The sequence below is a fragment of the Mesocricetus auratus genome, unplaced genomic scaffold (assembly GCF_017639785.1).
Source record: "Mesocricetus auratus isolate SY011 unplaced genomic scaffold, BCM_Maur_2.0 Super-Scaffold_100043, whole genome shotgun sequence".
NCBI classification, from domain to species: Eukaryota; Metazoa; Chordata; class Mammalia; order Rodentia; family Cricetidae; genus Mesocricetus; species Mesocricetus auratus.
Window position 1 is genome coordinate 711,428 of NW_024429220.1, and position 15,916 is coordinate 727,343.

Consider the following 15,916-nt stretch of genomic DNA (forward strand, 5'->3'; position numbering starts at 1 on the left):
AGATATGTTTAAGTAAGAGACATTTTACAGATAAAGCTCGGTGAAATCAGAATATATCCTCTCACTACGTCTTAAAACACACTCATTGATCAGCAGTTGCTATTTGATAGCAGAAAGAAAACACTTGGACACAAAGCTACTTCTCTTCTAGGAAATAAGCATAGATATATTGATACTACACATACACACACACATATATTATCTTCAAAACTCAAAGTGGTCTAACGGTAGTCAAATTATGGAAAAAGCACACACAAAAAGAACATTTTCCACATTCAAAAAAATACACATTGTCTTAGCGGTTTTTATTCGACAATAAAGTCATATACTATAAGGACTCGGACAACTGGGACAGCACCGAATCAAACAGAAGCAAATTTACCCCTTCCTTAGTCCCTGAAAAGGACACTTTGAGCCCACTCACCCCAAAAGCTGATACAAGAAATGCCCCTATTTTTAATGGTACACTCGGAAAGTGGGACCGGCTGTGCATAAATTGGCCCAGGGAAAGCCTGACTCAGAAAGCACTTCTTGGGCCGTGATCTGGGAGCTTTTGGAAGTGGAGAAGCTCTTGGAGAAGTTGGTTCAGACATAGACATGGATTCTTCATAATGACTCCTCACAGTGCAGGCCTCTGAAGCATGGTTCATATGTAGCGCAGCGTCTGTTTTTGTCAATAAAGGTTTTGTTACACTGTAACCCTGCTCATTTGTTCCTACGTTTTCTGTGACAGCCCCTTGGCACAGTAAGAGCTGAGTGGCTGTGACAGAGACTTGGCGATATCTCTGGTCTTTTACGAGAACAATCTACGGAACTCCCCACTCCAACCCAGTTAGTACTATCCTGCTTACCTAAAAGATTTTAGCGCCGACTCCCAAGAACAACCTCAGATTTGCTCAAAGCCCAGTGCCTGCTTGGAAGTGACTCTTTTGCTTTGGGCAAAAAAAAAAAAAAAAAAAAACAGTTTGCTCTTAGTGGACATCTAGAAAGGGGGGAGGGAGGAAAGGGGCGAATGCTTGCTTATGTTCTCAATATTTTACTATTATTGGCAGGGCAGGGTGCCACTGTCCTTTAAACTTCATGAATGTTTTCTTACATGCAGTGTTCTTTGTATATTTATTGTTTACACAATTAATAACTTTTAAAGCCTCCTGTCAAAAATGCTTAGCTGAGTGAGGTCCTATTAAGAAATGTTTAAACCAAGCACACAAATAATTACTCTTTCGGCGAAGTCTGCATCTGAGAGGAATCTGCATTTTGAATCGGAAGAGGGAGAAGATGAAGAATTAATAGCGAAGGCCTCGCATGGAGGCGCACACCTTTAATCCCAGCACTCGGGAGACAGAGCTGGGAGGATCTTTGTGAGTTCAAGGCCAGCCTGCTCTGCAGAGCGTGTTCGAGGACAGCAGCCAGGGCTACAGAGAGAAACCATGGAAGGAAGGAAGGAAGGGAGGGAGGGAGGGAGGGAGGGAGGGAGGGAGGAAGGAAGGATAGAGGAAATAATTAAACTCTGTAAAACACACTTTATAAACCTTATCTGTAGAACAGCCATCATTTTGGAATGACAAGGTAAAATAAAGACAAGAGCATTTTTCAGGAAGTGTTTTCTGCTCCTCAGAAGCAGAGGAACCTCTGAAATCCAGTCGCAGATCTGGGTCATTGGAGTTCACAGGTTCCACATGTCACTAGTTGCTGAAGCACGGAGGATAAAACTCTGAGAAGACATTTACCAAACATGAGTTTATATCAGATAAAAGGCTGTTTCCTCATACAGCTAAGGATAGGATGAAACTGCATCGTTTTCGCGAGAGTCGAAACCTGCTCTTGGCCTGGGCGGAATCGGAAGGAGGAAGACAGTTTCGGCAGGGATTGTGATTGTCTTCTTATTTAAGTAATTTTCACCTCTCCTTGAATGAAGACGGATCTATTTGCCACTTCCCTGTCTGGAAGTTCCTGTTAAAGTCACCAAAGAATTTTCGTTACAGCTGCTCTACTGAGGAACTGCCACGAGGTGGTGCTATACCTCTTTGGAGGTTAAAAACTTCAACTAACGGCTGTTTTACCTTAAGATTGTTTTCTTAATATAATATGTAAATACAGCATACTTTTATTTGACAGTGTAACCTCTGTGCAGGTATAACAACTGTGGGGATTTTTTTCTATTAAACATAAATCACTAGACCTGCAGTCCCTCAGAGACCAAGGACGGTAGCGAGAATCATTGCTAAGATTGTATGTGACTGTGTACACCTACCTGGTGATGTTTCACCTGCGTGAGCTGGATGGATGTGGACAGACCCATCGGCACCTCACAACAGGGATTTGGGAAAACACGGTAGCCTCTGCTACAATGGGGATATTTATATATGCACTTGTCATCTGCGACCTGAGTTCACAGAGACGGTAATAAAGCTGGCCACAATAGTCCAGGGCTCCCGGCTGCCAGAGCACTTAACCATCAGCATTACCCACGCAACAACCGGAGAGTTAATGCTGTATAAACAATAGGGAATCCAGGGCCTAAGGGTGTAGCTCAGTGATAGAGCACTTGCCTAGCATGCCCCAGGCCCTGGGATTTTTGTCTGCAACAACTCAAGGAGGAAAGAAAAGGCAAAGCCATTGAAAAAGTGTGGACTCAATTGCGAAGATACTTACGTAGTGGCATTTCAACGGAAAGACCATAATAAAAACTGTCAGCAAATATGCATGGGCTAGTGTAGGGAAGCAAGACCTAAAGAGGAAAATTCCAAAGTAGACCGCGCTTTAACATTTTTAAGCTCTTGTACTGAGTATTTGGAGGCTGGCTTCTTATTGCTGTAGCCACGTGATGGGGAATAGTTTCGCCCATTAGAATTGTTTCCTTTAACACCCCCTCGATATTTTAAGAGAGTTTCTCAATTCCTCGCTTTTGATGAAAGACAGAAGTTGTGCAGGGAGATGGTTCAATCGGTAAATGTTTTCATACCACCATGAGGACGGGAAGTCAGTCCCCAGGACCCACACAAAGAGGCTGAGAGTAGCGAGTCTTGTCTTGTTCTAGTGCTGGAGGGGAAGAGACAGGAGGGTCCTTGGAGCTGACTGCTCACACGGTCTAGCTAAATATGCAAGCTCTAAGCTCTGGGGACAAAGTCTATCTCAAACATAAGGTGTAACCAGGCAAAGTGACACATGCCCTTAATCTCAGCACCTCACAAGCCAGCCAGAGCTACTTAATGAGATCCTATCAATAATAATAATAATAATAATAATAATAATAATAATAATAATATAAAGTAATTTTGAAAGTGAGGAGGACACTCAACTTCTATCTCTAACCACCCCCACACACACAGATATACTCATGAACACACAGACACACAAACACAGGGACGCATACATGCACACACAGAAAAAAACACAAAATGTCATAGGTCTAGCTTTATAAAACTCTGCTGGGCTATTCAATAGCGAATCCAGCTGTCAATGTGGGTGCCAGCAACCTCTCATTGACTGTTGTGGGCTGTTTCCTACGTCAGTGTTTTAATAGCCTCATGTTCTTTGGGGGCCAATACTGCAGAATTTTCAGTGCCACTGTGATTTCTTCTTCTTTCAGACCAATTTGGAAAATGAAACTTGCTCTAAAAGAATGGAAAACAGTGTGAAATTATTTGGCTTGTTATGTCAAAAATGGCCACTAAGGGTCACTATACAATCAAATTTCTGAGTCACTAGGGAGGGAAAAATATTTTGCACTAAGAGAAATAAATACTGAAGTAGGATTGAGGTTTGTTTTCATATGTTTTTCAGCTCCATTGAGTGGTACTTTCCATAGTCAATGCAATGAAATTGTTTCCCAAAATTGAGCTTTTAAATGGATTATTCCATTTATACATTTATAACTGCAAATGAGGTAATCTACTTAATATAAAAACACCTGTCTTAGTTTCCTGATTCCGCGGTGACACACCATGACCAACACTTGCATTTCAGAGTATGTAGTGATGAAGGCAAGGGACAGCTAGGAACTCACATCTTCATCTTGGACCACCGAGAGGCGGGGAGAGAAAAATGCTGAGTCTTCTCAGCCCATCCCCCAGTACACACCTCCTCAGAAAGAGGCCACACCTGCTAATCCTTCCCAAACAGTGCACCAACTGGGGGCCGAGCATTCAGGCATAAGACCTACTGAGCCTTTCTCATTCCGACCACCTCAACCAGCGATTCTTGTGGAACAGGATAAATATCTAACTACTTCTCATAATCGTTTGGATGCTTTTATTCATTAGAATGGTCTTTGTGAAGAGAAATTCAGTCACCTGGGTTGTTGTGGATTCCGGAATGGAGTAAGACTCCATTTTGAAGGCAAGGAGCCATTAGGCTGTATTGTTAAAAAATAAGTTTCTATTTACTGAGTAGCCCTCTGTTTCCTGGAATCTCACCTTCCCCAACTCATGACTCCCTGACCCTCCCTGACCTCCCTGACCCTCCCTGACCTCCCTGACCTCCCTGACCTCTCTGACCCTTCCTGATCACATGGTGGGTGACCACATGATTTTTTTTTGAGATTTTTTTTCTGTATGTCCTTATTTCCCTGTTGTCTCTCCTGTAAAATTACTTGTGACTTTACTCCTTAAAAGTGATCGAAGAGATGAATTCGGGGCTGCTCTCTTTAACCCAATTTAGAAGGCAGTTGCTGGCCAGCTCTTGGATGCACCCCAATTTAAAAAAATTGAGCTTACTTCAAATTTGACTCAGATTGTAGGAGTGATCTTATTTAGATCATTAAGATTACCATCTTCTGGACAGCCCCAGTGAGATTCAGACTGCCTGTCCAAATTATAAATCCAGATCTTTGCTTTGGAGTTGAAGGGGGGGGGGAGAGAACTAGGGAGACGGAAGGTCTCCGAGGCTGCCTTCAATTCGCAGACTATGGGTGAACTTACATGCTCAGAAAAGCAGCAAGTGTCTAGGGAGGCCTCCTGGTGAGGTACAGTCTGGTTCTGTTTTGTGGAATCCCTATCTGGGAAATGGAGAGAGTTTGGTGGGACCCCAGGATTCTCTCATCCAGGGCAAAAAGCGAGTCATTGCACCACCCACCTGAGGTTTTCGGTCTGGTTTTATGTCCTGTTTGTCTTACCTTTGGCTCCATTTTCCTGTCTTCTTTCTGCCTTTTGTACTTCCTGTGTTAATTGGTTTATTTTGGACTTGGGGTGACTGGACTGATGGTCAGTAGGACAATGAGACTAGCAAACCTAATAGCACTCTAGCAGGTATTCTGAAGACTTTTGATAGACTTTGCCCCTAAAGCTAAGGAGGATTGTGAAGATGCTAACACCAAGTTCTGTGAAACAGAAGGAGGTACTTTTGATTCTCAGATAGCCTGGGCAGCAGTTAATGCCACCCTCAGTAAGCCTGGCCACCTGGGCCAGATTGGATACATCTTGCCTTGGGCTGAAGCAACTTCCAGCACCCTCCCCCAACAGGGAGGTCTGTGTGGTCCACAATGGGCAAAGCGGCCAAGCCTTGGTTGTTGGTAGGTGGACCCTTTGAGGGCCTGCAGCAGAGGCCAACGAGCCCCTCTGAAGGACACTCTGCAGGACTCACAGGAGGAAGAACCCCTTCTCCCTCTGTGCAACCATCTTTGTCCTATTTTTCCCTCCTAACCTCAGCCTCCCCCTCTGCCACCCCAGTCCCCACCGCCAAGGCCTCCCTCTGCGCTCCCATCTGCCCCTACCCCATCCCACCATCTGACTCTTCCCACCCTCCACCTGCCTCCTCCGCACTCCCACCCTGGCTCTTCCCGACATCCCCTGCTTTCCTGCTCCCCACACCGTCCATGAAGTCCCACATGGTCCTTCCGACTTCTCAGATTCTGGTTCTGAGGTGACACCTCCTCCAGGCCTCACTGCCTGTTGCCATGTCTCGACAATCGCTGCATGTGTGTCCCTTTCTCTACAACTGGAAGAACCAGAACTTAATTTCTCTAGTTGATTCTGCCTTCTTCAGTCACCTCCCCATGTGGGATGACTGCCAGCAGATCCCCTGTATCCTCTTCACCACCCAAGAAAGGGAACAGGGTTCTCATGAGAGCAACAGAAGCACTTTCCTGGAATGGCTTCAGTGGCCATTGGCCTTCCACTGCCAAGGAGACCCCATTGGGACTTTAACATGGAGAAAGGTAGGAGGTCACTCAGTGAATACCACCGTGTTCTGCTAGAAGGGATGAAACAGGCAGCCCCAAAGCCCACTAACCTATCTAAGGATACAGATGTGAACAGGACACAGGGGAATCACCTCCAGCTTTCCTGGAGCGTCTCCTGGACACCTGTCAGTTATACACTCCTACAGACACAGAGGACTTGGCAAATCTCAAAGTGATTATCCTGATCTTTGCTACTCATTCGGCCCCTGACATATGTAGAAAGACATAAAAGATAAATGGGTTCACATAAAGAACAGGTCAGAACTATGAGAGATAGCCCAGGAGGTGTTTGTTGGCAGAGACAGCAAAGATGTGATAGGGACGATGGGGCCGGCCACCATGGCTGCACTACAAGCCACTGTCGCTCTCGGCTCTGCCCGTGCTCACCATGATGGAAAGAGGAGACCTTTACCAAAGGACAAATGTACCTACCGCAAAGACATGGTTCATAAGAAAGAAGAATATCCACTCTAGAAACAGGTAGGCTCCTCCATACGCAAGTCAATCCTAGCTACGGAGGATCGGTGAGACTGAGGATCCTTTGAACTAGGCCCCCAGGAGCCTATGGTAACTCTCACCATAGAAAGCCAACCTGTAAAATTTCTGATGGACACAGAGGCTACTCATTTGGTGTTACAGCAGCTCCTGAAATCCGTTAACAAGCAAACAGTGGAAGGACGGGGGCAACAGGGGATGCCAAAGAACACAAATGGACTACCGACTGGACTGCTAACCTAGGACAAGGAACTGTGACTCACTCTTTTATTGTTATTCCTCAATGTCCCTACCCCTTACTGGGGCAGGACCTCTTGAACAAGCTCCAGGCAACAATATCATTCTCAGGAGACTCTAATAGGTTGCATTGAGAGGTCTTTAAGTATAACCTGCCCAATATGTGAAGAATACCTGTTCCTCTAAAATCCAACCCACTCCCTGGAAGGGCAATGGAAAAAGTTGCTGGCCCAGGAAATTCCTACAGCTCATGCAGAAGGCAGTCCTTCTGACTTGGCAAAGCATGTGCCACACAACGTAGTGCTCCTAACATCTGTGCAATGCCCATTTCAGTTGAGCAGAACCCATCAATTCAGAAGCCAGGGAAGGCATTAAAACTCACATCAGTGCCTACTTGAAGCAGGCACACTTATTCCTTGTCAGTCAGCCTGGAATACCCCCTTGCTGCCTGTCCAAAAGCCTGGAATTTATACTTCAGACCAGTACAAGTCTCTAAGGAAGTGAATAAGAGGTAGAATCCACTTACCCAACCATTCCAAATCCCTATACTTTGCTTAGTTTATTACCACAAGAGCATAAAGTTTATATTGGATTGGACCTAAAAGATGGATTCTTCTCCATCCTTCTTTTGAAATTAAGTCAGCCCATTTTCAAATTTGAATGGGCTGACCCTGAACTGGGGATATTGGGATAACTAAACTGGACCAGACAACCTCAAGGGTTCAAACACTCTCCCACCATTTAAATCTCTTCTGTAAGAAGCACCCTGAGGTATCCCTGCTTCAATGTGCAGATGATGTGTTATTGGCTGCTAAAGATGAGAAGACTGTTGAGAGCCAACAGGGGCCTTTTTGAAACTCCAGCCAGGCTGGCTCTAGAGTTTTCTAAAAAGAAAGCTCGAATTCATTCACCCCAAGTTACCTACTTGGGATAAGAGCTGCAAATCCCAACTCCAACCACCAAGAAACAAGTCAGGGATTTCTGAGAGTTGTTGCATATTGCCATCTTTGGATGTGTGGGTTTGTTGAAATTGCCAAACCCTTGTAGTTTGCTACAGCTGGTGACAACACCCCTTTGGGATGGACTGAGGAACTTGAATAGGCTTTTAAGAATTTTAAAGAGGCCCTGCTACAGATCCCTATATTAACTCTCCCTGATATCTCCGAGCCCTTTTATCTTTATGTCCCTGAAAGAAAGGGAATTGCCAAGGGAGTCCTGACACAGACTGTGGTTTCCTGGAAAAGGCCACTATCGTACATGTCAAAGAGACTGGGTCCTGTAGCCTCTGGATGGCCTCCTTGCTTGAGAGTCATGGCAGCCACTTTTACATTCTTGTAAAAGAAGCCAGCAAGCTCACATTGGGTCAGATGCTAACTGGAACAGCTCCACATACTGTGGAAGCCATGAGAGAGATGCCACCAACCAGTGGGTGTCTAATGCCCATCTGACCCACAACCCAGCCCTTCTTTTAGATAAGGAGAGGCTCCCCATACTTATTTCTGTGTATCAATATTTTTGACATGACTTTGTTGGATCTTGTGCTTCAGGGTTTTCTAGATGCAATCATCAAAATATCAACTATGGCTGTAGTGTCACCCCAGGCCTTAGCTGTAGAAGGGTGTTTTTCTGTGCTCGGGTTCCTGGAAGACCCTAGTCTTTGTGTGTTATCTCCTTAGGAGCCTCAGTTCCTCAGCAGTTATTGACAGGAGACTACCCTCAGTTCCTTACCATGCAGGCTGCCATATTGCAGCTCACTTCATCAGGCTAGCAAAGGAGACAAGTGTGCCAACTGTAACAGTGGGCATTAGCACCTGTGCAGTTTACCATGAGAGTGAAACCTTTCCATTTTGCTATACTTCACTGGTGACAAGCTAGTCAGAGATCCTGTCTATATTCAAAAGAAAGGAATTACAGGTAGGGATGACCGCTAGAGAGTGGTGTGAATTGGTTCATCACAAAGTTGGTATGCTAATTAGATGCTAATGAGTTCATGTCTATGAAGCAGAAGAGTAAAGCACAAGCAAAGCTAAGGATCGTAAAAAAAATTCTTGTGATAACCAGAAGTGTGCGAGTTTAATTGTTTCTTGGTTTTGATGCTGGGGTGGTTTGAATAGCAATGCCCCACACAGACTGATATGTTTAAATATTTAGTCACCAGGGAGTGACACTACTTAGAAGAATTGGGAGGTGTGGCCTTGTTGGAGGAAGTGTGTCACTGGGTATGGGCTTTAAGGAGTCAGAAGCACAAGCCAGGCCCTACAGATCCACATGTAGATCTTTCAGCTACTTCAGCCTAAGTACTATCGTGCTTTTCACAATGATAATAATGAACTAAACTTCTGAAACTGTAAACCCCCAATTAAAAGCTTTATTTATAAGAGTTACAGTGGCCATGGTGTTTCTTCACAGCAATAGAGCAATTACTGTGTTAAAACATGTTAATAGGGGATCCTTTTGTTCTTGTGCCCTCGTGCTCTCAGATGTTACTATGTTACTATGTCCCTATGTTACTATGTCATCTCCATGTTCCAGTCCTCCAAAATCATTTATAATTAACAGGAAACCGATGCATGAGATCAAAGATCACAAGATCAAGGTCTGCTGCTTATTCAAGGGTAGCCTGTAGCTAGAAGATACTCTTTTCTTTTCTCTTAAGAAATGAGTGAGGGCACAGAAAAGGAGGGACAAATCTTGGGAATCAAAGGAGAAAAATTTCTATTGAACAAGTTAGCAGTTATTAAACATCGTAAAAGCTGCCAATAGTAAGTATTACTTATTTAATAATGCAAATATGCATCACATTAAGTTATTTTTTTTTATTTTTCTGGAGCTCTGGCTTGAAAGACAATGAAAGTCAATTATAACTGAAGAGCTTTACATTGCTACTAAACTCAGTTTTACTGCCGAAAATGTCTGCAATAGAAATCAAAACCAAATGTTTTTTAAAATTAGCTAAATGACTACCAAACATATACATGAATTTACAAAAAAATGTATATGAGTGTCAATATCTAAACCATGGATGCCAACACTGTAGATTTAGGATTTGGACCATGCTGTCTGTTTCCTATTCTGAATTATATTAACCTTTTTATAATAATAATAATAATAATAAAATTTCCAACCTCTACATATGTCCATTCTTCAACAATCTTTTTGACTCATAATCTACACAATAACACAGTTTAGGGTCCTGGGCAGAGCTCTCCCTGTATGTCTGTCTTCTGTCTTTAATTGCTGTTACTTGTGGTTCAAGATTTAGGAGATATGTTCTTAGCATTTCAATATTCTTCTTGGAATTGCCCTTTTCTCATTCACAGTAGTGATGGGAGATATCCTTCTGTATGCTTTGAATATATGTTTCTCTTATTGGTTGATAAATAAAACTGTTTTGGCCAATGGACAGGTAGTATTTTCCAAGGCCAAAAATGCAAGCAGGGATAAAGAAAGGTAGAAGATGCCATGTAGGTACTGCTAAGATATATCTCTGATGAGATAAGACCACACAGAAATACACAGATTAAAAGAAAGAGGTTAATAATTAAGAGAGAGCTAGCCAATAAGTAGTCTAAGCCATAGGCTAAACAGTTTGTAATTAAAGTGAGCCCCTGTGTGTTAATTTGGGACTAAACAGCTGAGGGACTAGGCAGGACAGAAACTTCTGCCAACAGAATAACTGTTTTGTTAGACCCCATCATGCCTAAAAGAACTTATGCTTTAATCATCAATTTACTGATCTTTCTCTATGCTAAGAAAAGTAAGCAAAAAAAAATAAGAACATAAGAACTCATAATTTTGGATTAAGATAGTGCACTAGGGCCCAAAATCAGAACAAAAATCAAAATAGAATTACAAATGCTAAAGTTTCAGCCACAAAAATAAGAGTAAGTTACTAACTCACCTGCCAAAAGTCAGGAAAATGAGACTTTTCAACACAAATCAATCATTATGAGATGAAGTTCCCACTGGTTTAATTTTGTGTCCTTTAATTCTTACAGAAAATATCTAAAAGAAAGTGATAGGAGAGATGTGACATTAGCCAATCAGCTTTGTTTTATTTGTGTATTTGTTTGTTTGTTTGTTTTTTTTTTTTTGGTTTTTCGAGACAGGGTTTCTCTGTATTGTTTTGGAGGCTATTGGTCCAGCCAAGCCTCGAACTCAGAGAGATCCGCCTGCCTCTGCCTCCCGAGTGCTAGGATTAAAGGCTTGCGCCACCACCGCCCGGCTTGTTATTTTTATTTTAATTTGATACGGACAAAGTGCCTGGTAAGAGACCTTAAGGAAGAAAGGCTCACCAATTTTCCATACTAGGCAGTTTTCTCAGTACTGTGACCAGACATTTGCCACAAAGCAGCTTAAGGATGGAAGAGTTTATTTTCTTTCAAAGTCTGAGGTAGTTCAATCTATCACTGTCAGCACAGCTTGATGGCATGAGTGTGACATGACTGATCACGTCGTGTCCTCAGTCAAGGATGAGATGAATGCTAACAAATAGCTACTTCCTGTTCTTCCTTTCTTTTCATTCAGGAAGCCAGCCCATGGGACGGAGCTGCCCCGAATCTTGTGGTGCACAGCCTTGGCCAGGTCACACTGGGGATCCCCTCTCAGGCACCCATAGGAGTACTTCCCAAGGTATTCCAACCCAGTCAGGTTGACAATGAAAGCTTCCCATCACAATTCGTTCAGCTTGGGGATTTCTTTGTTTTGAGGTAAGATCTTGTCATACTGCCCATGCTGACCTTGAATCCATTAGCTTCTTGGCCCAGCTTCTCAGTGTTAAGATCAAGGGTATTATTCTTGGTAATCCACTGTTTTTCTGCAGTTCTGTTTCTCTGTACTCACCCTGAAGGAATGATGAGGCTCCAATAACCGACCTCATTAATTCCACTTTGGCCTTTCTCTGACTCTGCTTTGCCTCTTTAAAAAAAATTTTCCTCTATGAAATAACTCCCTTATGAAGTTACCTTAAATTCCAGGAACTTCAGGACTGATTGTTAAACATCTTTATAGCATCGAATCAAGCCTAGAAGGACAAATAACCACATAATGAGCTCACATACCCAAGTGGGAACAATTAACCTCTGATGGAAAGAGGCTGCCCCTGTCATAGAGGGAGTGGATTATAGATGCTACATTGCTCCTCTCAAGTTTTAACAGCAATGGAGCTTTCTTCAGAATCTGGTTCAGCACCAGAACTGTGGTCATAATTGACCAGACCACAAGCCTCATGTACTGGCTGCTCTATTAGCTATGCCACCTCCCAGCTACACAGATCCTCACTGTGTGCTCCTTGGATTATATTAACATGGCAACCTAGTTGTACCTGGGTGTAGTGAGCTGTTGGTATTTACGGAGCTACAACACTTCCCAACGCTCTGATTGAAGGGCTAAGGATGTAAATGAAGACAAAGACAGCGGCTCATTCTTACAAGGAGAATGGCGTTTATTTTAACAAGAGCGGAGGAGCATTATACACCAGTAGCAGGCATGGTGGAAAAACCACCATTGTCAGAAGCCTACGTTCCCCGGGCCCTCCAGCAAAGGATGGGCTGGTAACAGGAATTAGCATTTAGACAATAAGGATGGACAGAAAACAGGAACTTGCATTCAGGCTTAACTGGAAGGAGGGGACAAGAGGTATTTTGCTAGAAGCTCCTAGTCACAAGCTGGTCAGCAGACCCCCATGGGGGAAGGGTGAAACACCTGGGAAGCTGGAATCCCATTTCAGGAACTGACTCCATTAAGTTGCCCTATGACCATTTGTGGGACATTTTCTTGATTATCATTGATGTGAAAGGATGCCACCCAAGGCATAGCCCATAGTGGCTGCCTGCATCTGTGGGCAGATGGGCCTAGGATGTAATAATAATAGTAACAGTTAAAATAATAGTAATAATAATAATAATAATAACAACTATCCGAGAAAGGAATTCCTCCATGGTGTCCACTTTAGTTCCTGCCTTCAGCTGCAGTCCTGGTTTCCCTCCATGATAGACCTGTGGCCTCGCCAAATAAACCCTTTCCTCCTCCAATGCGCTCTGGGTCAGTGTCTTGCCAGAACTAGAGAGACGAACTGCCATACTAGGAACTCTTGTTTTACTGAGTTCCCTGACAACCCTAACACCTAAGTCACCGGCTTCCGTATCGTTCTTCCAATGAAGCAGCCCTGAATGCTCATTTCTTGCTACTCACCTCTAATTGTCATGCTGGGCTGAGAGACCAAGTTCAGTGTGCTGGGACACCCTAATGCTGGACCTCTAGCATTAACGTGATGGCAGCAGCTTTGCGGGGAAAGGTAGTTTTGAAATTATCAACTTGTTCCTTTCCTATTTTGTTTTTGTAGTTTTGGTTTGGTTTGGGACACGTTCTCACATTGTACCAGCACCTGGAATTCACTCTGTGGTCAAAGCTGACCTCAATCTGACAGTAATCATCACACGGCAGCCTTCCAGCTGCTGGATTACAGGTGTGAATCCATGCCTGGGGTCAGTCTGCTTCTTACTGTTTGTTTCAGCTTCCTTTTTCCCTCCTCTGTCTACAAAACTGGCCTCCCTTTCATGCAGAGGAAAACCGATTCTGCTTTATGGAATAAAGCCTTACCCAATTCCAAAGTGTGAAATAAAAACAACTGAGATCTTTAAACTGAACTTGGCTATAATTATAATTTGTTTGATCCTTGACAGATATAAGCATAGGGATTGCTGTGCTTTCTCTAAGTGTTTTTATTGAACATGCTCAACTGTACTGAGTCCCTAAAGAGTAAGGACTCCCTACAGGAAACAGCACACTGCTAATGAAAATGGCCTACCCAAAGGGCATCATCTCCCACTTTCCAGGAAATTGGGGCCACAGCTGACACTTGAGTCGATATTTCTTGTCTCTTATCATTCTCTGCAGTGTGAACCTGCAATGGACCAGGTGGAATATAACTGAGAGTTTCTCTTTCTCCAGTTATAGCCAAAACTGCAAATAAATGCTTTTGTCCATTTCTAATTACACCAAGTTGTCTCTTAATAAAAGTGAGCATTTGGATGAGATGTCAAACCATGCAAAGGGGTTCTGGGAATAGTGTTCTGGACCATAGAGTGAGCTGCTGGTGACACAATATAGATATGACCCTCGCAGACTTTCTGCTCGTAGCTCACCAATATTGGACAAAAATGAAGACTATTTCTTGCAGCAGGAAACTCTATGTTCTCTCCGACGCATCCTTCCCTTCCTGTACCCAGCAACCATGGCTCTTTGCCACCTTTGACAAAATGGGAAACTGACTATTTTGGAGTCTGTAGAGTTGAAGCTTGTCTCCCTGGTGGACTCATGTTGGCAATGGACAACAGGCTTTCTTTTTCTTTTGTTTTCCTAGTCTTTGTGGCTTTTAGCCCATTTGTGGCTTGTTGTTTTCTGGGGTTGTCTTCTGACCAAAAAAAAAACGGGGCTCCTTTCCAACTCTTTGACAAGGCAATTAAGATGCTTTGTGCTTTGTTTTCGATTTGGGTGAATATTAAGAGTCAGGGAGAAACAGATGTACTTGGAGATCTGTGCTGTGTTTTGCATGGGAACAAAAGCACTAATTTTGTTCTGAGGTTCCTTAGAAGAATTTTGATTATGACTTGGTAAGAGATGATTTTTCCTGAGCTACTCAGCATGGTACATATGACTGTGTGTGCACAGCGACAAGTATGACGATGTGTGCATGAGTGCATTCTGAATCGATTCTCCTTGAGGTTCCTGGCTGGTTCACCTGTGAGCACACCATCTCTGCCTTTTGAACTCATGTCCTTTCCTGGTGAATTCACATTTTACTTCTGTGATACATATATAATCAGTAGGATGCATGCATACACATAGATACACACACACACACACACACACACGTGCGCGCGTGGTGGCTATTTCATTTTAGTTTGCTTTTTTATTTTGGTTTTTGATCGCCTCTGTTTTTTAAACAGGGTCTTACTACATAGTCCTGGCTGTCCTGGAACTTACTGTGCAGACCAGGCTGGGCTCAAACTCACTGAGGTCTGCCTGCCTTTGTCTTCTGAGTAGTGAGACTCCAAAGGTTGCTCTGCCAAGCCCAGGAGTTTGGTTTGCCTGATTAATGCTTTGGGACATTTTTCTAGTTTATCCTTTCTGTTCATATAGAAAAAAAAGACAGTCTATCATTCATATTTATTCAGACAGTTATTTTATAATCTGTCATGGCTGGAATGCAATATAAAAAATCAGTTTAGAACTTAAAGAATATAAAAAGTTAAAGAAACTTAAACAATTTAATTTTAAATATTGGTTGGCTGTTTATAAGGCTTGTAAATCTTAATGTTTAGCAATATGAGTAGCCGTGGCTTGTTTTAATTTGTGTTAAATTTAATTTGGATCTAATCATGTGTCTATAGCCCTGTGAAATTTGTATTATTATGTTGTCTTTCTTTCTAACTACAGATTTTGCATCAGTGGACCTCTGTGAAGCAAGAACATTTAACCCTGATAAGCTAAAGATTCAGTTTTGTTAGCAGACATGTTGTCTGTGTTAACATAATTTTCTGGGCCTCACTAACAGCAACTCTAGGAATTTCTTTGGCACAGTGACTTAGGTATTGAAGTTATCATCTGGTGTCTTAAACTTCACAGAGAATCTAAAAGTGACTTGAAAAGTAAAGTGGAAACAAAGGAAATGGAATCAGGTTGTAGATGTGTGTGACACAATAGAACATCGTTATGGTAATGTAGAAAACATCTCCTCAGAAGGAGTTCAAGTAGTGCAGGCTTCTGAAACATCTCCACAATACCAATTCAGCTAGCCCAGACTTCATTTTTTTAAATTTAAATTAGAAACAAGCTTGCTTCACTTGTCAAGTCCAGCTCTCTCGTCCTCCCCTACTCCCCTCCCTGCACCAGCTCCCCAACTCCCCCATACCAATCCCCACCCGGCCCTCCAGGGAGAGTGAGGTCCTACATGGTGGATCTCTAAAGTCTGTCATATCATCCTGGGGAGAGCCAAGGCCT

The 15,916-nt window shown here is 43.0% G+C and overlaps 1 long non-coding RNA gene across 2 annotated transcripts; it reads right to left on the minus strand.

Annotated features, from left to right (window-relative positions):
- Positions 1–242: 242 nt before the first annotated feature.
- On the minus strand, positions 243–1,980 carry LOC121135827. Of its 2 annotated transcripts, none has more exons than XR_005872948.1 (3): positions 1,533–1,980; positions 852–932; positions 243–664 (listed from the first exon to the last, which is right to left on the minus strand). It is a non-coding gene; the product is annotated as an uncharacterized LOC121135827 (long non-coding RNA). The 2 variants fall into 2 exon arrangements; XR_005872947.1 differs by having other exon boundaries at positions 246–664; positions 1,731–1,980.
- Positions 1,981–15,916: the final 13,936 nt, after the last annotated feature.